This window comes from Salmo trutta, chromosome 20 (assembly GCF_901001165.1).
Source record: "Salmo trutta chromosome 20, fSalTru1.1, whole genome shotgun sequence".
Lineage (NCBI taxonomy): Eukaryota > Metazoa > Chordata > Actinopteri > Salmoniformes > Salmonidae > Salmo > Salmo trutta.
In genome coordinates this window covers 2,705,373-2,730,192 of record NC_042976.1, presented here as the reverse complement: position 1 = coordinate 2,730,192, position 24,820 = coordinate 2,705,373, and the positions used below count along the sequence as shown (strand labels likewise).

General features: G+C 46.8%; 1 protein-coding gene across 4 annotated transcripts in view; it reads left to right on the top strand.

Moving 5' to 3' along the window:
- Positions 1-24,820, top strand: part of LOC115155416 (ras-associated and pleckstrin homology domains-containing protein 1) — a 136,088-nt gene that overhangs the window by 25,071 nt on the left and 86,197 nt on the right. For 3 of the 4 annotated variants that reach the window (XM_029702016.1, XM_029702020.1, XM_029702017.1), the window contains exon 2: positions 3,927-3,988. The exons of the other annotated variant lie outside the window; for it this stretch is intronic. The gene's annotated coding sequence lies outside the window, so the exon portion shown is untranslated. The remainder of the gene's footprint in view (positions 1-3,926; positions 3,989-24,820) is intronic. 4 annotated transcript variants of the gene reach the window in all.

The following is a 24,820-nucleotide window of genomic DNA, read 5'->3' as shown; positions in this document are numbered from 1 at the left end:
GCGGTGGGTAGGGGACGCGGTGGGTAGGGGACGAGGTGGGTAGGGGACGCAGTAGAGGTGGGTAGGGGACGAGGTGGGTAGGGGACGCAGTAGAGGTGGGTAGGGGACGCGGTGGGTAGGAGACGCAGTAGAGGTGGGTAGGGGACGAGGTGGGTAGGGGACGCAGACGAGGCGGGTAGGGGACGCAGACGAGGCGGGTAGGGGACGCAGTAGAGGCGGGTAGGGGACGCAGTAGAGGCGGGTAGGGGACGCAGTAGAGGCGGGTAGGGGACGCAGTAGAGGCGGGTAGGGGATGGGGGCGAGGGCCTGGCCCCCATGTGTTTGTGGAAGCTGAGACACTTTTTTTTCAATTTTATTTTTATAAATGACTGATCCCCGTAAAGCTGAGACGCACCGTCTCTTTTCATGTGTTAAACCACTGGTGTTAAGTTCCTTCAGCAAAAAGTGAAGAAGAACTTTAGATTCTTGAAAATAAGGTTCTTTTGAAATGTTGTTCATTCCAAGCTAGCTAAACCCTCGTCTTAAACTCAGGGCAGTGAGAGAAAACGGCTCAGGAAAGCAATTCAACATGTTTAATTCACTCACTAACTTCATCTGAAAGTTTCAGTATTGATTATTTTAAACCCAAGAGCACGTTTTAGAACAGTAATCTCCCTAAGAAATATGCTAACATGATTGCCATTGCTAGCTAGATAGCTAGCTAAAATTGTTGCCTAGCAACAAACAGCTTAACAAGGATTTGTAAGATGGTATTTGAGAAGTTCGTAAGAAAATCATTAAATCTTAAGATATTGTTGATGAATTGCACTTACAAACTCTTTTTTCTTTTTTTTTCTTAAGAAGTGTTTTTGAATCTGTGCCCTGTCACTTCCTGTCTTTTATCATTTCCAGGGTGTACATGGACCCGTATCTCAGCCCTGTCACTTCCTGTCTTTTATCATTTCCAGGGTGTACATGGACCCGTATCTCAGCCCTGTCACTTCCTGTCTTTTATCATTTCCAGGGTGTACATGGACCCGTATCTCAGCCCTGTCACTTCCTGACCACAGTGCCACAAGAGTCTCCCTGCTACCAACCGCTCAGGACAACTAACACCCTATTAGGCTTTTATTACTAAAATCACCACAGGCTAACTGTTGTTAGCATCGCCATCGATTTAAGCGCCACGCCTTATCACATGGAATGCATGTGGTAGTTAGCAGGCTGTTTGTGTGTGTGTGTGTGTGTGTGTGTGTGTGTGTGTGTGTGTGTGTGTGTGTGTGTGTGTGTGTGTGTGTGTGTGAAGACTTCTAGTGAACATCCCCCACCTAGGTCTTTGACCTATGACCTAGCAACCCAAATCCCAAGACTAACACACGGGATTCAGGGCGACGTGCGCTGGCTCTCTGCTGGAGATGCTCAGTGAGCCTTATGACCGTCAACAGTACTGTTAGAAAGAGGATACGGCTACAGGGGTTCCTAGAGGCTGGCTCAGATTACCAATCAACATCCACGATTTCTGCTTCAGATAATGGCTTGCCTGTGCTGTGCCTGTAGCAGTGTGGGCTTTGTCTGGGATTTGATGTGTGATTTAGAGGCAAGCTTTGCTGTTGTGTTGTGTTGTCTGCCTAGCCGGTTAGCTAGCTGGTTAAATGGGCATTCTTAACCCTTAAACTCTTGACGGTTGAACTGTCTCCTTGTGATTTATCATAAATCACAAGGAGGCCTTAAGGGTTTATCATAAGGCCTACTGTAGAACAGCCTCCTTGTGATTTATCATAAGGCCTACTGTAGAACAGCCTCCTTGGGATTTATCATAAGGCCTACTGTAGAACAGCCTCCTTGGGATTTATCATAAGGCCTACTGTAGAACAGCCTCCTTGGGATTTATCATAAGGCCTACTGTAGAACAGCCTCCTTGGGATTTATCATAAGGCCTACTGTAGAACAGCCTCCTTGGGATTTATCATAAGGCCTACTGTAGAACAGCCTCCTTGGGATTTATCATAAGGCCTACTGTAGAACAGCCTCCTTGGGATTATCATAAGGCCTACTGTAGAACAGCCTCCTTGTGATTATCATAAGGCCTACTGTAGAACAGCCTCCTTGTGACTATCATAAGGCCTACTGTTATTTAGTTTTTCTCCTTTGCACCCCAGTATCTCTACTTGCACATTCATCTGCACATCTATCACTCCAGTGTTAATTGCTATATTGTAATTACTTCGTCACTATTGGCCTATTTATTGCCTTACCTCCTTATGCCATTTGCACACACTGTATATAGATTTTTCTACTGTATTATTGATTGTATGTTGTTTTACTCCATGTGTAACTCTGTGTTGTTGTATGTGACGAACTGCTTTGCTTTATCTTGGCCAGGTCGCAATTGTAAATGACAACTTGTTCTCAACTTGCCTACCTGGTTAAATAAAGGTGAAATAAAATAAATAAATAAAATTCTGTCACTCCCTTTTTATACCCTATATTTGCCCACATAATTGATTGCGTCCAAATTTGCCTATTTTTATTTTTTCTTCATAGGATTCAAGTTATATTAAATGTAGTACTTTGTATCCCATTTGGTCCAAACATTTTTTCTAACAATGAGTTCGACATGAGGAATCTAATGAAATGGTCAAGACACTCTCCCCCCGCCAATCCCACCCCACAACAAATTGCCCCTGTTTAGAGAGCCGTGATGGAGCTGCAGAGGCTCACTGTTGTTATACGGTAGTCTGTCTGTGTCGTGTACTTTAGGTTATACGGTAGTCTGTCTGTGTCGTGTACTTTAGGTTATACGGTAGTCTGTCTGTGTCGTGTATTTTAGGTTATACGGTAGTCTGTCTGTGTCGTGTATTTTAGGTTATACGGTAGTCTGTCTGTGTTGTGTACTTTAGGTTATACGGTAGTCTGTCTGTGTCGTGTACTTTAGGTTATACGGTAGTCTGTCTGTGTCGTGTATTTTAGGTTATACGGTAGTCTGTCTGTGTCGTGTATTTTAGGTTATACGGTAGTCTGTCTGTGTCGTGTATTTTAGGTTATACGGTAGTCTGTCTGTGTCGTGTATTTTAGGTTATACGGTAGTCTGTCTGTGTCGTGTATTTTAGGTTATACGGTAGTCTGTCTGTGTCGTGTATTTTAGGTTATACGGTAGTCTGTCTGTGTCGTGTACTTTAGGTTATACGGTAGTCTGTCTGTGTCGTGTACTTTAGGTTATACGGTAGTCTGTCTGTGTCGTGTACTTTAGGTTATACGGTAGTCTGTCTGTGTCGTGTATTTTAGGTTATACGGTAGTCTGTCTGTGTTGTGTACTTTAGGTTATACGGTAGTCTGTCTGTGTCGTGTACTTTAGGTTATACGGTAGTCTGTCTGTGTCGTGTACTTTAGGTTATACGGTAGTCTGTCTGTGTCGTGTACTTTAGGTTATACGGTAGTCTGTCTGTGTCGTGTACTTTAGGTTATACGGTAGTCTTAGTTTTTTATTTTTTTTTACTATTTTCTACATTGTAGAATAATAGTGAAGACATCAAAACTATGAAATAACACACATGGAATCATGTAGTAACCAAAAAAGTGTTTAACAAATCAATATATATTTTTTGATTCTTTAAAGTAGCCACCCTTTGCCTTGATGACAGCTTTGCACACTCTTGGCATTCTCTCAACCAGTTTCATGAGGTAGTCACGTGGAATGCATTTCAATTAACATTCTACCCTTTTTTTGTATTCGGCTCTTGACATACATTATGCAAATCAAATATGTCTACAGTAACAGTTTGATTTAGCTGAGTCAGCAGAAAGCAGAGGGGATAAAGTAGATTTGATATTCATCATTGAATCCATATAAATTATCGTTCTGCACTCTGAAATAATGAAGTTCCTCTCTTCTGTTCCTTCCTTCAGGGTGATTTTTTTTAAATTAATTTTTTATTTTTTACCATCAGGTTGTTTCCTGCCAGACCTTAGTGGGCAGTGAGCTTGGCTGGCTAGCTATACTACACCAAAGGTAAGAACTGTAGTAGTACTTTATACAGCTCTTATTCTGTACACACTCGCACACGGACACACACACAATGGCACATCTCTCTCTTACTATTTCCATACGCAGCTGTCACGTCCGTATCGCTTTCCTCTTTACTGACTATTTCCACTCTGAAAGGTCTCGGTGTTCTGAGAGATTTTTCTGTCTGTGTGGAAAACAACATGCTTCAGGGTCGAATAAATTGTAGGCTCTTCCTGAAGCCTTAGCCAAACCCACAGTACAGTACACCAACACTGTGTCCCAAATGGCACCCTATTATCTATTCGGCCCTATGGCCCCCTGGGAAAAATAGTGCACTATATAGGGACAAGTGTGACATTTGGGATGCATCCCAATAAATGAAATCCCCAACAGAAACGGGGCAGGTCCAGGAACCTCCAGACTCATGCCAGGGCTTTAGATAACTGTTCCTGTGGCTGTGAAGTGGTGCTGTGTGGGATGTATGGAAACCAGGCTAGACTGTAGTAGTTGGTTTGGTGGGTGTTGCCCTGTGGCTGTGTTCCTGGAAGCAGAGATGAGTGTAGCCGTCTGCCTGGCCCCCCGGGCGGCGTAGCCGTCTGCCTAGGCCCCGGGAGAGACTACTGCTATCACTGACTGGACTGCAGTTCTTCTTCGCTCTCTGCTGTGTCTGTCTGAAGCACCACTGTCATTACTGTAGCTCCAACCCCCTGACCAGCTTCGTACACCCATCAATCCATCCCTAGCCCCCAGACCCATCAATCCATCCCTAGCCCCCAGACCCATCAATCCATCCCTAGCCCCCGGACCCATCAATCCATCCCTAGCCCCCGGACCCATCAATCCATCCCTAGCCCCCGGACCCATCAATCCATCCCTAGCCCCCGGACCCATCAATCCATCCCTAGCCCCCGGACCCATCAATCCATCCCTAGCCCCCGGACCCATCAATCCATCCCTAGCCCCCGGACCCATCAATCCATCCCTAGCCCCCGGACCCATCAATCCATCCCTAGCCCCCGGACCCATCAATCCATCCCTAGCCCCCGGACCCATCAATCCATCCCTAGCCCCCGGACCCATCAATCCATCCCTAGCCCCCGGACCCATCAATCCATCCCTAGCCCATCCCTAGGCCAGAGACGGGCGCCGTAGGGCCAGAGACGGGCGCCGTCTCTGAGGCAGCTCTACAAGGCCAGCACGGGAGTGTGGGTGAACAGGATGCAGGGGAAATCTCCGTTTGTTACTGGAGTCAGAGACTGTTAGGGGACCGGATGCAGGGGAAGCTACAGTAGGAAGTCTCCTGTTGCAACAGGATCATTCCCAGTTACACTACACCTGTTTGGCCTGTTATCTATTTAAGTGATAATGCCCGAGAAGCCGGTGTTTGGGGGACAAAGTCGAGGGCTGGCAAACCGTGCCAATATATCCTCCAAACACCGGCTTCGAGGGCATTATCACTTAAATACAACTGGTTACCAACATATAACAAGTAAAACTAAATGCATGCTCTTCAACCGATCGCTGCCTGCACCTGCCCGCCCATCCAGCATAACTTCTCTGGACGGTTCTAACTTAGAATTTGTGGACAACTACAAATACCTAGGTGTCTGGTTAGACTGTAAACTCTCCTTCCAGACTCACATCAATCATCTCCAATCCAAAGTGAAATCTAGAATTGGCTTCCTATTTCGCAACAAAGCCTCCTTCACTCATGCTGCCAAACATACCCTCGTAAAACTGACTATCCTACCGATCCTCGACTTCGGCGATGTCATTTACAATATAGCCTCCAATACCCTACTCAACAAGCTGGATGCAGTCTATCACAGTGCCATCCGTTTCGTCACCAAAGCCCCATATACTACCCACCACTGTGACCTGTATGCTCTCGTTGGCTGGCCTTCACTTCATAATCGTCGCCAAACACATTGGCTCCAGGTCATCTACAAGACCCTGCTAGGTAAAGTCCCCCCTTATCTCCGCTCACTGGTCACCATAGCAGCACCCACCTGTAGCACGCGCTCCAGCAGGTATATCTCTCTGGTCACCCCCAAAGCCAATTCCTCCTTTGGCCGTCTCTCCTTCCAGTTCTCTGCTGCCAACGACTGGAACGAACTACAAAAATCTCTGAAATTGGAAACACTTATCTCCCTCACTAGCTTTAAGCACCAGCTGTCAGAGCAGCTCACAGATCACTGCACCTGTACATAGCTCATCTATAATTTAGCCCAAACTACTACCTCTTCCCCTACTGTATTTATTTATTTTATTTATTTTGCTCCTTTGCACCATATTATTTATATTTGAACTTTTAACTTTCTTCAAACTACAAATCTACCATTCCAGTGTTTTTCTTGCTATACTTTATTTACTTTGCCACCATGGCATTTTTTTGCTTTTACCTCCCTTATCTCACATCATTTGCTCACATTGTATATAGTCTTATTTTTTTTTTTCTACTGTATTATTGACTGTATGTTGTTTACTCCATGTGTAACTCTGTGTTGTTGTATGTTGTCGAACTGCTTTGCTTTATCTTGGCCAGGTCGCAATTGTAAATGAGAACTTGTTCTCAACTTGCCAACCTGGTTAAATAAAGGTGAAATAAATAAATAAAATAATTTAAATAATGATTTACATATTTTCATTAAACATTTTAATTTATTCATACTATTTCATCCTTCCACAAGATATAGATCCGACACAAATCTAGGGTTGTCCCGTGTGGCTCAGTTGGTAGAGCATGGTGTTTGCAACGCCAGGGTTGTGGGTTCGATTCCCACGGGGGACCAGTACAGAATTTTTTTTTTAATGAAATGTATGTATTCACTACTGTAAGTCGCTCTGGATAAGACCGTATGCTAAATGACTAAAATGTAAATGTCTACCCAAGCCGTCTGGTTGTTCGTTCCATCGGTTTGGCTGCCAGAGACGCGACCCAGTCGTTCGTTCTAAATGTTCCATTGCCATACTGGCAACCTTCTTATCCCTTGCTTGCTAGCTAGCCAACTACAGCTAACTTACAGTCACGTCAAACAGTGCACCCAGCATAACAACAGTAGCTGTGTTTTGTTTAAGCTGTTTTCTAGTGATATTTTATTTGGATACATCCATAAAAATGAGCTAATGAGGTGTGATTTTGCCTGTCATAGAAAATGTGCTCTCTCGTCAGGACACTGTTGTTCAGAGGAGCTAGCTAACAACACAGCTAACACAATCACTTCAAACTGAAGCTGGAAAGACTGCAAACTAACTGCACTACGTTTAGTTTGACCTGTTTTCTAGTGATAGTTCTTTGTATGTATCCATAAAAATGATGCATGATTTTGACTGGCTTAGAAAAGCTGCCTGTCTGCCTGCCTGTCTGCCTGCCTGTCTGCCTGTCTGCCTGTCTGCCTGCCTGTCTGCCTGCCTGCCTGTCTGTCTGCCTGCCTGTCTGCCTGCCTGTCTGCCTGTCTGCCTGTCTGCCTGCCTGTCTGTCTGCCTGATCCCAACACGTTCATTACTATGGGACATAATAACCTGCCCAGGGACTGCGGTAGAAAATTTGCCAGCTGGCTAAAACCTTTTTACTGAAACGTTGATTAATGTGCACTGTCCCTGTACAAATAAACTCTATCTGGATCTTGAATTTGAATATTGAAACAATGTTGCAAATGTTGGAGGGACACTTATTATTTTTTTTATTTTTATACATTATGTCTGCTGTTGAAAACTAAATGTTATTCTAAAAGAAATGTGAGATAGTGTCTGGATGCTTTTTATAGTGGAGATCAAGTTTATAAATTGCCTGGCTGGGCTGATGAGGCAGTGGATTGTGATGTCAGAGGGAACAGAGTAAATAGGCATTTAAAGGTCATAAATGTATGAATGTGGCTCGCTTGGTAGAGCATGGCACTTGCAATACCAGGGTTGTGGGTTCGATTCCCATGGGGGACCAGTATGAAAAAAAAAAAAATGTATGCGCTCACTACTGTAAGTCGCTCTGGATAAGGGCGTCTGCTAAATGACTAAAATGTAAATGAATGCGTTATTATTATTTTTTTTAACCAATCAGCATTCAGGATTAGACCCACCCGTTGTGTAAGGGGTCAGGGGGCATAATGGGCTTTCCAGCGTGACTCAAACTTCAATCCCAACTGGCTTATTAGTAAGAATGGCTCACTCTGTGTTCAAGAATGTCCTTTCCCCCCCTTCATTCAGATTATAACCTCTCACTTTCGGTTATTTGAAAAATGAAATAATCTCCATATATTGCTATTTTTAAAACAAGCCATAGAAAGCTACTTGCAATTTCAGATTAATCCACCAGAAAATACAAGGACAAATATATTATGGTTAAACTCAAATACTAATTCATTAAACATCATTTTTTGGAAAAAGAAAATCAGGATAATATCTGTAAATTTATATCATAAATAGGACTGGTGGAGTTATGTCATACATGCAGATATTTCCATATTTATCATCTAAAATTACAACCAACTAATTGCAGCATTACTGCAAAAATGGAGGAGGCAAGTGGAAGAAGGTAAGGAATCTGACCAAAAATGGAGTAGGAAAAATGGTGATAAATAAATATACAAGTTTCATTTAAGGACCAAAACAATTTACAGCTAGCTGTACCATACAGGTTGCAAAATAGTTGTGAGGAGATTGCTTCTACACCTGCATTACTTGCTGTTTGGGGTTTTAGGCTGGGTTTCTGTACAGCACTTTGAGATATCAGCTGATGTAAGAAGGGCCATATAAATAAATTGGATTTGATGATTTAGGATGTACTGATTCCATGACACATGGTTTATGAACTGATAAGTTTTTCAATTTAAATTATTATACAAAATTCTTGTGAAGAGACAATCATTTATTTAACAAGGCAAGTCAGTTAAGAACAAATTATTATTTACAATAAACGGCCTACCAAAAGGCCTCCTGCGAGGACGGGGGCCTGGGATATTTAAAAAATATATATAAATACAATATAAATATAGGACAAAACGCACATCACGACAAGAGACACTACACAAATGGAGACGCAACACATGACAACACAGCATGGTAGCAACATAACAACAAGATGGTAGCAACACAACATGGTAGCAGCACAAAACATGGCACAGTCAACAGCACAAAGGGCAAGAAGGTAGAGACAACAATACATCACACAAAGCAGCCACAACTGTCAGTAAGAGTGTCCATGATTTGAGTCTTTGAATGAAGAGATGGAGATAAAACGGTCCAGTTTTTACAGCACATATGCATATGCTTTTTTAAAAATTTGATAAGTCCATAGTTAATCGATCAATAATATACTATTAACAAAGCTGTTCATCTTTTAATTTACATTCTGTAGAAGCTATGAAAATTGAAAGGTTCTGAAATTTTGTGGAACAGCACAGTGGAAAAATATAGGGCAGCTAGAAATTAACTGGATGGTGTTCAGAGATAGATGGGAGGGGTTGAGTGGAGCTGGAGGATGGGACTGGATGGAGCTGAAGGATGGGACTGGATGGTGTTCAGAGATAGATGGGAGGGGTTGAGGGGAGCTGGAGGATGGTGGTCAGAGATAGATGGGAGGGGTTGAGGGGAGCTGGAGGATGGGACTGGATGGTGGTCAGAGATAGATGGGAGGGGTTGAGGGGAGCTGAAGGATGGGACTGGATGGTGGTCAGAGATAGATGGGAGGGGTTGAGGGGAGCTGGAGGATGGGACTGGATGGAGCTGAAGGATGGGACTGGATGGTGGTCAGAGAGAGATGGGAGGGGTTGAGGGTAGCTGAAGGATGGGACTGGATGGAGCTGGAGGATGGGACTGGATGGTGGTCAGAGATAGATGGGAGGGGTTGAGGGGAGCTGAAGGATGGGACTGGATGGAGCTGAAGGATGGGACTGGATGGTGGTCAGAGATAGATGGGAGGGGTTGAGTGGAGCTGAAGGATGGGACTGGATGGAGCTGAAGGATGGGACTGGATGGTGTTCAGAGATAGATGGGAGGGGTTGAGTGGAGCTGAAGGATGGGACTGGATGGAGCTGAAGGATGGGACTGGATGGTGGTCAGAGATAGATGGGAGGGGTTGAGGGGAGCTGAAGGATGGGACTGGATGGAGCTGAAGGATGGGACTGGATGGTGGTCAGAGATAGATGGGAGGGGTTGAGGGGAGCTGAAGGATGGGACTGGATGGAGCTGAAGGATGGGACTGGATGGAGCTGAAGGATGGGACTGGATGGTGTTCAGAGATAGATGGGAGGGGTTGAGGGGAGCTGAAGGATGGGACTGGATGGAGCTGAAGGATGGGACTGGATGGAGCTGAAGGATGGGACTGGTGGTGTTCAGAGATAGATGGGAGGAGTTGAGGGGAGCTGGAGGATGGGGCTGGATGGTGTTCAGAGATAGATGGGAGGGGTTGAGGGGAGCTGAAGGATGGGACTGGTGGTGTTCAGAGATAGATGGGAGGAGTTGAGGGGAGCTGGAGGATGGGACTGGTGGTGTTCAGAGATAGATGGGAGGGGTTGAGGGGAGCTGAAGGACGGGACTAAAAACAAGATAACTAATGTAAAATATACTGAAATGTTTAGTAGAAAGTGGAAGTCTAAGTAGTATTGTTCATTAGTTTACAATTAGGAGAGGGGTGGTACGGTTAAGGGACAATAATAAAGAAGGAAAATGTATAAAATATTCATCTATTTATGAAAATTATGCAGAAAATAATTTTGATTGTGGCTTCTATCTGCAATATTAATTTTAAAGCTGATCTACCTGCAAAAAAAAAAAATCTAAATCAGACCTTTTTGAAGTCAGAATATACAATGAAACACACACACACACACACACACACACACACACACACACACACACACACACACACACACACACACACTACAATGGCTTCTGGGCTCTGCTCTTTGAGATGACGACAACATGGGGTTGGAGGCAGGAAGTGATGGAATGATGTCATCAGTCCCCAAGGACGTTGGCTAATGGAGGGAGGGAAGTTGGCCCATTTTATTCTCCTCGTCCTAGTTGTGTTCACTCGTTCCCCGTCCTCCCTCATCCCCGATTTCAGTTCTCTTACATTTCACTCTGCTGCTCTGTAGAGGAGTAAGGAGAGAGGTTAACTAAGTGGGGTTAGAGAGAAAGGCTTGCAGAGTGTTCTCTCCTGCCCTGGCTCTGTAGAGGAGTAAGGAGAGAGGTTAACTATCAGAGTGGGGTTAGAGAGAGGAAGGCTTGCAGAGTGTTCTCTCCTGCCCTGGCTCTGTAGAGGAGTAAGGAGAGAGGTTAACTAAGTGGGGTTAGAGAGAGGAAGGCTTGCAGAGTGTTCTCTCCAGTCCTCCGTTTCACTGGCTGTGATGCAGCTCGTGGATGTGTTCCGCTCTATTGTTCCGCTCTGGCTCAGTGAATTACAGATTGTCCCAAATGGAACCCTATTTCCTGTTTTGCACTACTTTAGACCAGAGCCCTAGGGGAATTACGGTGCCACTACTTTAGACCAGAGCCCTAGGGGGAATTACGGTGCCACTACTTTAGACCAGAGCCCTAGGGGGAATTACGGTGCCACTACTTTAGACCAGAGCCCTAGGGGAATTACGGTGCCACTACTTTAGACCAGAGCCCTAGGGGGAATTACGGTGCCACTACTTTAGACCAGAGCCCTAGGGGAATTACGGTGCCACTACTTTAGACCAGAGCCCTAGGGGGAATTACGGGGCCACTACTTTAGACCAGAGCCCTAGGGGGAATTACGGTGCCACTACTTTAGACCAGAGCCCTAGGGGGAATTACGGTGCCACTACTTTAGACCAGAGCCCTAGGGGGAATTACGGTGCCACTACTTTAGACCAGAGCCCTAGGGGGAATTACGGTGCCACTACTTTAGACCAGAGCCCTAGGGGGAATTACGGTGCCACTACTTTAGACCAGAGCCCAAGGGGAATTACGGTGCCACTACTTTAGACCAGAGCCCTAGGGGGAATTACGGTGCCACTACTTTAGACCAGAGCCCTAGGGGGAATTACGGTGCCACTACTTTAGACCAGAGCCCTAGGGGGAATTACGGTGCCACTACTTTAGACCAGAGCCCTAGGGGGAATTACGGTGCCACTACTTTAGACCAGAGCCCAAGGGGAATTACGGTGCCACTACTTTAGACCAGAGCCCTAGGGGGAATTACGGTGCCACTACTTTAGACCAGAGCCCTAGGGGGAATTACGGTGCCACTACTTTAGACCAGAGCCCTAGGGGAATTACGGTGCCACTACTTTAGACCAGAGCCCTAGGGGGAATTACGGTGCCACTACTTTAGACCAGAGCCCTAGGAGAATTACGGTGCCACTACTTTAGACCAGAGCTCTAGGGGAATTACGGTGCCACTACTTTAGACCAGAGCCCTAGGGGGAATTACGGTGCCACTACTTTAGACCAGAGCCCTAGGGGGAATTACGGTGCCACTACTTTAGACCAGAGCCCTAGGGGGAATTACGGGGCCACTACTTTAGACCAGAGCCCTAGGGGGAATTACGGTGCCACTACTTTAGACCAGAGCCCTATGGGGAATTACGGGGATACTACTTTAGACCAGAGCCCTAGGGGGAATTACGGTGCCACTATTTTAGACCAGAGCCCTAGGGGGAATTACGGTGCCACTACTTTAGACCAGAGCCCTAGGGGGAATTACGGGGCCACTACTTTAGACCAGAGCCCTAGGGGGAATTACGGGGACACTACTTTAGACCAGAGCCCTAGGGGAATTACGGTGCCACTACTTTAGACCAGAGCCCTAGGGGGAATTACGGTGCCACTACTTTAGACCAGAGCCCTAGGGGGAATTACGGTGCCACTACTTTAGACCAGAGCCCTAGGGGGAATTACGGGGCCACTACTTTAGACCAGAGCCCTAGGGGGAATTACGGGGACACTACTTTAGACCAGAGCCCTAGGGGGAATTACGGTGCCACTACTTTAGACCAGAGCCCTAGGGGGAATTATGGTGCCACTACTTTAGACCAGAGCCCTAGGGGGAATTACGGTGCCACTACTTTAGACCAGAGCCCTAGGGGAATTACGGGGACACTACTTTAGACCAGAGCCCTAGGGGGAATTACGGGGACACTACTTTAGACCAGAGCCCTAGGGGAATTACGGTGCCACTACTTTAGACCAGAGCCCTAGGGGGAATTACGGTGCCACTACTTTAGACCAGAGCCCTAGGGGGAATTACGGGGACACTACTTTAGACCAGAGCCCTAGGGGGAATTACGGTGCCACTATTTTAGACCAGAGCCCTAGGGGGAATTACGGTGCCACTACTTTAGACCAGAGCCCTAGGGGGAATTACGGGGCCACTACTTTAGACCAGAGCCCTAGGGGGAATTACGGGGCCACTACTTTAGACCAGAGCCCTAGGGGGAATTACGGTGCCACTACTTTAGACCAGAGCCCTAGGGGGAATTACGGTGCCACTACTTTAGACCAGAGCCCTAGGGGGAATTACGGGGCCACTACTTTAGACCAGAGCCCTAGGGGGAATTACGGGGACACTACTTTAGACCAGAGCCCTAGGGGGAATTACGGTGCCACTACTTTAGACCAGAGCCCTAGGGGGAATTACGGTGCCACTACTTTAGACCAGAGCCCTAGGGGGAATTACGGTGCCACTACTTTAGACCAGAGCCCTAGGGGGAATTACGGTGCCACTACTTTAGACCAGAGCCCTAGGGGAATTACGGGGACACTACTTTAGACCAGAGCCCTAAGGGGAATTACGGGGACACTACTTTAGACCAGAGCCCTAGGGGAATTACGGTGCCACTACTTTAGACCAGAGCCCTAGGGGGAATTACGGGGACACTACTTTAGACCAGAGCCCTAGGGGGAATTACGGTGCCACTACTTTAGACCAGAGCCCTAGGGGGAATTACGGGGACACTACTTTAGACCAGAGCCCTAGGGGAATTACGGTGCCACTACTTTAGACCAGAGCCCTAGGGGGAATTACGGTGCCACTACTTTAGACCAGAGCCCTAGGGGGAATTACGGTGCCATTTTGGTAGGGAGGGAACCAGGAACAATAACCTGGCAGAGACAGGCTAGCTAGCAGAGTGGGGCCTTGCCTTTTGGTGTTGGTTGGATAGACTTCAGCTCCATCAAACCATTAGAATGTAAAACTAGTTCAGAGGCCAGCCCCGGGGTTTAGCCTGTCTGAGTTGGCTCTGGAAGCTCTCCTGGCTGGCTGGTGGGCTAATGTGGCCCATTTATTGTGTGGACATTAGTCATATTTGTGTTTTACTCCGGCTAGGGAGAGCACAACCATGTCAATCAGTTTGTCTGACGGCATACTGGAGTGCTATTGAACCAGATTCATTAGTCTTTTGAATGCCAGGCAGATTAAGTGATATTTAACCAGCTAAACTACAATACATGTACACAGAGTGATCAAAACATTAAGAACACCTTTTGCCCTCAGAACAGCCTCAATTTGTGAAGTTTCTCGTATGTTTCAAGAATGGTCCACCACCCAAAGGACATCCAGCCAACTTGACACAACTGTGGGGAAGCATTGGAGTCAACATGGACCAGCATCCCTGTGGAACGCTTTCGACACCTTGTAGAGTCCATGCCCCCGACGAATTGAGGCTGTTCTGAGGGCAAAAGGTGTTCCTAATGTTTTGTACACTGTCTGAACTGAAGGTCTTGCCCATAAGAGGGGTTTAGGTTGAGACAGTGTTACAGTGTTGAGTCCGGTAGTCATCTGAAGGCAGGGAGAGACAAGGAGGTGTTGACAAAGTGCTATCGAACCAGCTTCTACAGTACATGTATGTCTGAACGTCTCACCAGGCAACAACAGGAAATGGCTTTAGTGGTATTGATTTCTGAGAAATAACTGGTGTCCTTGAGACAGTGGCGGAGACAGATTGTCTTCCCTGTGGCTCAGTTGGTAGAGCATGGTGTTTGCAATGCCAGCATGGTGTGTGCAACGCCAGGGTTGTGGGTTCGATTCCCACGGGGGGCCAGTACAAAAAAAATATACAAAAATAAAGAAAATGCATGAAATTAAATGTATGAAATGTATGCATTCACTACTGTAAGTTGCTCTGGATAAGAGTGTCTGTTAAATGACTAAAATGTAAATGTAGATTCACCTCTGTAACCTATACTACAAGGCCTAGCTGCACCTGTGGGGTCGAAGGAAACACAGTGCGATGCAGTGCCTTAGACCGCTGCGCCACTCGGGAGGCCTTTATTAAATAATATTTAAATTAAAGTGCATGTTTTTATGGAGAACAAAGGAGAGTTTTTTTTAAAAGAAATGTGAATGCACAGTAACTCAATGCAATATTCATGTATAAGTCACTCTGGGCCTTGCTCTGCCTCAGTGAGAGGAAATCCACTGTCTCCTGCTTTGATCTTTTGGCACAGATGATATGAGATCAACTCTGAGACACTGGTGCAGGTGTTCATTGGCGAGCCTGGTACGCTGTTTGCTTTGAAAAAAGTTCATTGCGGAGAAGGCAGATTTTTTTGACAGCTGTATGTGAAGCCAAACGTGGTCAGGATATGTAGTGTCAGTTTCTGAGAAAAGACACTAAATGAACATGAACCATCTTTCCCCAGAAAGCGACATAGTCACAATCACTATGTGAAGATCTGTTCTGCTTCCTCTGACAACTTTGTTGACCAAGATGGTCCTGGATAAGCAGCAGCAGTTCTCTTCCAACAGTGAAGTCGTCAAAGGGAGCCTTGACGTTATCCATCAGCTTCTGGATGAACTCAACATGGTTGGAAATATCTTTGTCTCCCTGCATTTGCACCAGAAGATTGGTAATCCTGGGCTATCATATCGCAGAACTCTAAGTTTGAAAGTCCCAATAGAAATTTCCATGCTAAACAGACCGGGTTAGCGCCATGCTAAACAGACCGGGTTAGCGCCATGCTAAACAGACCGGGTTAGCGCCATGCTAAACAGACCGGGTTAGCGCCATGCTAAACAGACCGGGTTAGCGCCATGCTAAACAGACCGGGTTAGCGCCATGCTAAACAGACCGGGTCAGCGCCATGCTAAACAGACCGGGTCAGCGCCATGCTAAACAGACCGGGTCAGCGCCATGCTAAACAGACCGGGTCAGCGCCATGCTAAACAGACCGGGTCAGCGCCATGCTAAACAGACCGGGTTAGCGCCATTCTAAACAGACCGGGTTAGCGCCATGCTAAACAGACCGGGTTAGCGCCATGCTAAACAGACCGGGTCAGCGCCATGCTAAACAGACCGGGTCAGCGCCATGCTAAACAGACCGGGTCAGCGCCATGCTAAACAGACCGGGTCAGCGCCATGCTAAACAGACCGGGTCAGCCCCATGCTAAACAGACCGGGTCAGCCCCATGCTAAACAGACCGGGTCAGCCCCATGCTAAACAGACCGGGTCAGCCCCATGCTAAACAGACCGGGTCAGCCCCATGCTAAACAGACCGGGTCAGCGCCATGCTAAACAGACCGGGTCAGCGCCATGCTAAACAGACCGGGTCAGCGCCATGCTAAACAGACCGGGTTAGCGCCATGCTAAACAGACCGGGTCAGCGCCATGCTAAACAGACCGGGTCAGCGCCATGCTAAACAGACCGGGTCAGCGCCATGCTAAACAGACCCGGTTAGCGCCATGCTAAACAGACTGGGTTAGCGCCATGCTAAACAGACTGGGTAAAGCGTGTGATTACTGGTAGTACACTGCCTGCTACGTTCACATGCCTCTACTGGATATTGATTGCACACCCAGTTGATTCAATTCTGAAATGTCTGGAGAATAACTTCTCTCTCTCTCTCCATTACTGTAAGTGCACCATGTCTGACTCATTGGTCTAAGTGCATTATGATCTACAGCTTTGTCCATATCAAACTCAGGCTTTTCCTCTTCCTTTCTCAGTCTGTACGACTAGTGTCCTACTGGGTTTCTGTGACTTGTTTTGGTTTAGACTTACGTGATACATGATGACAGGACATGTATATATTTTTACACCTAAACTGTGTTGGAATACTCATACTGACTCATACTAACTGTGATGTAAAGTGAGTATGTAGTATGCTTATTGGTCATAGTATGGATATAGTTAGTATGCTACTAATGAACTTGCCAGTATATTAAACTATATATGCTATCGAACTACCCAACATTTTATTGACTTGATTATTCACGTCATTCTTAGCTTTAAATAAGTGGTATAGTCGTTGTGCTTTCTCAATGGACATTTGTTAATGAAGTCGTACGATGTCTAGCTAGTCATTTGTTAGCTATGCTAGCAATAAGTTGCATAGCAACAGCATTAACTTCTGGTAGACTGGCAAAGTGCTAGTTAACTGCTTTTCAGTATACTCTGTATCCATCATTTAATCAAGTGTTAACATTATTTACATTTACATTTGTCATTTAGCAGACGCTTTTATCCAGAGCGACTTACAGTAGTGAATGCATACGATAATACACAGGAAATAGAAAGTTGGTTTAGTTCCTGAAGATAATACACAGGAAATAGAAAGTTGGTTTAGTTCCTTGGTTTAGTTCCTGAAGATAATACACAGGAAATAGAACGTTGGTTTAGTTCCTAAAGATAATACACAGGAAATAGAACGTTGGTTTAGTTCCTTGGTTTAGTTCCTAAAGATAATACACAGGAAATAGAACGTTGGTTTAGTTCCTGAAGATAATACATTTTACATTTACATTTTAGTTATTTAGCAGACGCTCTTATCCAGAGCGACTTACAGTAGTGAATGCATACATTTCATGCATTTTTTTTTGTACTGGCCCCCCCTGTGGGAATCGAACCCACAACCCTGGCGTTGCACACACCATGCTCTACCAACTGAGCCACAGGGAACATCGTGTTGGTAGTTACCTATCTGTACAACGCCAGTACTGACGTATTTTCAGTCAGTCCGTGTTCCACAACATCTCCTCTATTCACAGACCTAACACGCTGTATTCATAATTCAGTTCCATTATTCCTCTATACTCCCCTCAGACTTAGCAGTGGTACTCTGATGACCAATAGATTTAAAGACCTTGTCAGTCAGTACATTTTAAACATGCTTTCCTCAGCGAAGCGCAAGTAGTACGAATGCCCTTGACTGCTGCAGAGGCCGTAAATGCTGTACGGCCCACTGCAGTCATGGGATTATTCATGCAGAAACCGTTTTCTTAATGCTCTGCATGTATAATCAGATTTTTGTTGTTGTTGCAGTAGTGGCCGTAGAAGCATTTACTGCGATACGACCACTGCTGAAGTCAGGGCTTCGCTGAGCAGAGCTGTTGTACAGGACTTCCTGCCCTCACCTACTACCGTCAACCGATCATGTCAATGCGGAGCTATACCGGAGCATTGTTACAACATTTGGGCGACGCGGCGCGTAGCTCAATTTTGGTCTCCGTAATTGCGTCACACTCTCATCCATACGGCGCTTCCGACCACATTTTCAGATCGAGCACAAATGTGCTTTTCGCCTCACTCCCCTTCTTGGACTGTGCCACCCCTGCGGCCTCTGCAAAGGATTAGTTCACCGAGATGGGCGCGAATCAGACTGGTGTCTCGTGTGCCTTTTTAAAAATAAATGTATATTTGCTGCTGGAAATCGACCAAACGCTCGACCAGTGGACTGAATGGGGTCAGCCCTAGCTGACGCTCTTATTCAGAGAGACTTTAGAGGGGCACGTTAGAGAAAGACCCCACTGAATGATTCAGAAAAATGAAAATTCATATATTGTTTTGTTAAAATCTATTTTATAACACAAGTCACATTTCATCACCTTGGCCTGTTTCACCCACTCTGGGCAGAGCGGGTGTTCACTCTCGAAGGACTATGATTTTCCCCCAGTTTGGGGAGGGGGGCAGTTTTGCTCTCAAAGTCATTTAGAAAAACAATTTAATGTTCTATAATTTAAGTCAACAACAATGCTTTAACAACATTTAAAGGACAATTTGTGAGGTCTGGGGAAAATCTGAGATTTCCATTTTTTTTGTGTGTAGTTAGCCATTTAATTGAGGCGTGTACCAGCCAGACAGTTGTGTTTGGCTAGATAGCGGTGATTCTGTAGTGCGCTTGTGATGTAGTTTTCAAAACAAATGGCTGCTGGATTGACGCAAATAATCATGTTTCTGCCAGGTAGGCTACTTTTGTAGTTACCTTTTTTAATTGCCTTTCTATCTACCCCAAAACGGTTAGGCTATCATTAGCATCACTAACGGCAACACAGTGGTAGACATATTGGCCCTACACACACAGCAGACTCGACTTTCGGGTTCATTTGCCAATAGCGCACAGGGCCAGTAGCGCACAGGGCCAGTAGGGCACAGGGCCAGTAGGGCACAGGGCCAGTAGCGCACAGGGCCAGTAGCGCACAGGGCCAGTAGGGCACAGGGCCAGTAGGGCACAGGGCCAGTAGAGCACAGGGCCAGTAGCGCACAGGGCCAGTAGCGCACAGGGCCAGTAGCGCACAGGGCCAGTAGGGCACAGGGCCAGTAGGGCACAGGGCCAGTAGGGCACAGGGCCAGTAGGGCACACAAGGATGATGGACTGGCCTGGAGGGTTTTCAAAACCCTTCCCTGTATGCTGAGCCCTGACACACAGACAGAGGCATTACCGTGCCAATGTTGCCTCTTCAGAAAGTTGGTTTAGTTTTGATCAAATGCACATTACTGTATGAATAAATCATATCTGATATTTTTTTTTATTTTGAACCAAAATGGAACATGACCAATTTAGACGTGTGCCACACTGCCAGAGGGATATAGAGCCGCTAGCCGGGTCCGGGTCTATTCAATACAGAGAGATCTAGAGCCGGGTCCTGGTCTGTTCAATACAGAGAGATCTAGAGCCGCTAGCCGGGTCTGGTTTGGTTACTAGAACTAAGCATCTCCCTTATGGACTGAGTTTCTCTCATGGAGCCCTTTCATACTTCCTGAGGGTGGAGACTGTTTTCTTTGGTTGTGTGGTGAGATGCCGTAATGTATGCGCCAGGCGGTGTCTGAGGGGGGGACTGGAGCACCAGGGGTTTGGGGGGGGACTGGAGCACCAGGGGTTTGGGGGGGGACTGGAGCACCAGGGTTTGCGGGGGGGACTGGAGTCCAGCTCAGGCTACATGATAATAAGGTGAGTAGGCTAGGATATACCCTACCCTGTGTTTACGTGAGGGAGAGATTGGGTTACTGTGTGTATTCATGGAATGTGTTAGTTTGTATCTATTTAATCAATGTGGGTGGGGGACGTTTTTCACGATAGAAGTTTAGTTTGAACATACTTCACTTGATGAGGGCCAGGAGTTTTCCCCAATCCATGTCATAACTGTAGAGACTTCTACCTTCTGTTCTACGTCTATCAGCTTCTGCTCTCCATGTGTCCACTACACCATTAGGGCAGGGAATTGAGTGTCCACTACACCATTAGGGCAGGGAATTGAGTGTCCACTACACCATTAGGGGGGGGAATTGAGTGTCCACTACACCATTAGGGCAGGGAATTGAGTGTCCACTACACCATTAGGGGGGGATTTGAGTGTCCACTACACCATTAGGGGGGGGGAATTGAGTGTCCACTACACCATTAGGGCAGGGAATTGAGTGTCCACTACACCATTAGGGGGGGAATGGAGTGTCCACTACACCATTAGGGGGGGAATGGAGTGTCCACTACACCATTAGGGGGGGAATGGAGTGTCCACTACACCATTAGGGGGGGAATGGAGTGTCCACTACACCATTAGGGGGGGAATGGAGTGTCCACTACACCATTAGGGGGGGAATGGAGTGTCCACTACACCATTAGGGGGGGAATGGAGTGTCCACTACACCATTAGGGGGGGAATGGAGTGTCCACTACACCATTAGGGGGGGAATGGAGTGTCCACTACACCATTAGGGGGGGAATGGAGTGTCCACTACACCATTAGGGGGGGAATGGAGTGTCCACTACACCATTAGGGGGGGAATGGAGTGTCCACTACACCATTAGGGGGGGAATGGAGTGTCCAGTACACCATTAGGGGGGGAATGGAGTGTCCAGTACACCATTAGGGGGGGAATGGAGTGTCCAGTACACCATTAGGGGGGGAATGGAGTGTCCACTACACCATTAGGGGGGGAATGGAGTGTCCACTACACCATTAGGGGGGGAAATGGAGTGTCCACTACACCATTAGGGGGGGAAATGGAGTGTCCACTACACCATTAGGGGGGGGGAATGGAGTGTCCACTACACCATTAGGGGGGGGAATGGAGTGTCCACTACACCATTAGGGGGGGGGAATGGAGTGTCCACTACACCATTAGGGGGGGAAATGGAGTGTCCACTACACCATTAGGGGGGGAATGGAGTGTCCACTACACCATTAGGGGGGAATGGAGTGTCCACTACACCATTAGGGGGGAATGGAGTGTCCACTACACCATTAGGGGGGGAATGGAGTGTCCACTACACCATTAGGGGGGGGAATGGAGTGTCCACTACACCATTAGGGGGGGGGGAATGGAGTGTCCACTACACCATTAGGGGGGGGAATGGAGTGTCCACTACACCATTAAGGGGGGGGAATGGAGTGTCCACTACACCATTAGTGGGGGGGAATGGAGTGTCCACTACACCATTAGTGGGGGGGAATGGAGTGTCCACTACACCATTAGGGGGGGAATTGCCAGAGACGTAACGATACGATATTATTACTACATGTAGTCTGATTCTATATGTAGTCTGATTCTATATGTAGTCTGATTCTACATGTAGTCTGATTCTATATGTAGTCTGATTCTACATGTAGTCTGATTCTACATGTAGTCTGATTCTATATGTAGTCTGATTCTATATGTAGTCTGATTCTATATGTAGTCTGATTCTACATGTAGTCTGATTCTATATGTAGTCTGATTCTACATGTAGTCTGATTCTACATGTAGTCTGATTCTACATGTAGTCTGATTCTACATGTAGTCTGATTCTACATGTAGTCTGATTCTACATGTAGTCTGATTCTACATGTAGCCTGATTCTATATGTAATGTGTAGCGTGTGTGATTCTGTGTAGCGTGTGTGATTCTGTGTAGCGTGTGTGATTCTGTGTAGCGTGTGTGATTCTATGTGTAGCGTGTGTGATTCTATGTGTAGCGTGTGTGATTCTATGTAGCGTGTGTGATTCTATGTAGCGTGTGTGATTCTATGTAGCGTGTGTGATTCTATGTAACTATCCAACCCCCCCATCACTAACTAGTATGACCTTGGCGTGTCTGTGTAGCCGTGTGGTAGTAATGAAGATCCAGCCCAGACTCCATTGCCCTAGTTTCCTCTTGACGATGTAGAGTTATCGTCAACCCAAAGTGTTCAGAAACATGTTTATTCTCCTCTTTGCCTTCAGCTCCAATATGTCTCTTCTGATGCGTTACAAAGAGTCACAGGGAAATGTCCTTTTCCTGCTGCCGTTCCTGCTCTTGGCTTGATTTGTTTAGTCCTTGTAGCCTTCTTTAGCAGTCTTGTTCCTGACTAGAACAAACACTTGATCTGGAATCCCTCCTCCTGGCCTGGAATCTTTCCTCCTGGCCTGGAATCTTTCCTCCTGGCCTGGAATCTTTCCTCCTGGCCTGGAATCCCTCCTCCTGGCCTGGAATCCCTCCTCCTGGCCTGGAATCCCTCCTCCTGGCCTGGAATCCCTCCTCCTGGCCTGGAATTCCTCCTCCTGGCCTGGAATCCCTCCTCCTGGCCTGGAATCCCTCCTCCTGGCCTGGAATCCCTCCTCCTGGCCTGGAATCCCTCGAATCCCTCCTCCTGGCCTGGAATCCCTCCTCCTGGCCTGGAATCCTTCCTCCTGGCCTGGAATCCTTCCTCCTGGCCGTCTCCTGGTGGTGGGTTTGGAGCTGGGTCTTTTTGGAAAACACTGGTCATGAGGCAAGTGAGTGATTTATAGAGGGCGGACGGGTGAGAGAGGGGCGGACGGGTGAGAGAGGGGCGGACGGGTGAGAGAGGGGCGGACGGGTGAGAGAGGGGCGGACGGGTGAGAGTGATTTATAGAGGGGCGAGAGAGGGATTTATAGAGGGGCGGACGGGTGAGAGAGGGGCGGACGGGTGAGAGAGGGGCGGACGGGTGAGAGGGATTTATAGAGAGGGATCCCCGTGTGTCAGCCCTGTTACTGTCTGGTCTGACTAGAGGTCAGTCCTGTTACTGTCTGGTCTGACTAGAGATCAGCCCTGTTACTGTCTGGTCTGACTAGAGGTCAGCCCTGTTACTGTCTGTGGTCTGACTAGAGGTCAGCCCTGTTACTGTCTGGTCTGACTAGAGATCAGCCCTGTTACTGTCTGGTCTGACTAGAGGTCAGCCCTGTTACTGTCTGTGGTCTGACTAGAGGTCAGCCCTGTTACTGTCTAGTCTGACTAGAGGTCAGCCCTGTTACTGTCTAGTCTGACTAGAGGTCAGCCCTGTTACTGTCTAGTCTGACTAGAGGTCAGCCCTGTTACTGTCTGTGGTCTGACTAGAGGTCAGTCCTGTTACTGTCTGTGGTCTGACTAGAGGTCAGCCCTGTTACTGTCTGTGGTCTGACTAGAGGTCAGCCCTGTTACTGTCTGTGGTCTGACTAGAGGTCAGCCCTGTTACTGTCTGTGGTCTGACTAGAGGTCAGTCCTGTTACACTCTGGTCAGTCTGGTGTTATTGGCTTTGGTTTTTTCATTGATGGTTCAAGGTTGGACGTTAGCATGTGGGGCGCACCGATTGGTGTCACCTCGTTAGTCCGTATGTAACACCTGTGCTGGTTTGTCGTCTCGTTAGTGGGAAGGGGTTTCACCTGTGCTGGTTTGTCATCTCGTTAGTGGGAAGGGGTTTCACCTGTGCTGGTTTGTCATCTCGTTAGTGGGAAGGGGTTTCACCTGTGCTGGTTTGTCATCTCGTTAGTGGGAAGGGGTTTCACCTGTGCTGGTTTGTCGTCTCGTTAGTGGGAAGGGGTTTCACCTGTGCTGGTTTGTCGTCTCGTTAGTGGGAAGGGGTTTCACCTGTGCTGTTGAAGAGAGTCTGGCCCAGTGCTCCAGTTGTCTTGAGAGATGTGGAAAGTCAACACCTTTTTTGATTTGTATACAAACATTTCTTTATCTGATTTCCCTGGTTTTGTTTTTCTCCACTTTTAGGTTTACTTCCTGTCTTTTAAGTTTGGTGTGGGTTTTAATTATGTTTGCCTCCTCGTGGGTAAATGTAGTGGGTCTCATGGTGGGTGTCTTTTAGGTCCCAGTTGTTGTTGCTAGTCAACTTTCAGTGGACACCCCCATGAGTGTCTTTCAGAACCCCTCATAAAACTCTACCTGTTTAATTTCAAAGTTTATTTGTCACATGCGCTGAATACAACAGGTGTAGATCTTACATTGAAATGCTTACTTACAAGCCCTTAACCAATAAATAATAAAAAAAGTAGGAGATAAGAATAACGAATAATTAAAGAGCAGCAGTTAATAACAATAGCGGGGCTATATACAGGGGGTACCGGTACAGAGTCAATGTGGAGGCTATATACAGGGGGTACCGGTACAGAGTCAATATGGAGTCTATATACAGGGGGGTACCAGTACAGAGTCAATATGGAGTCTATATACAGGGGGGTACCGGTACAGAGTCAATATGGAGTCTATATACAGGGGGGTACCGGTACAGAGTCAATATGGAGTCTATATACAGGGGGGTACCGGTACAGAGTCAATATGGAGTCTATATACAGGGGGGTACCGGTACAGAGTCAATGTGGAGGCTATATACAGGGGGGTACCGGTACAGAGTCAATGTGGAGGCTATATACAGGGTATTACGGTACAGAGTCAATGTGGAGGCTATAT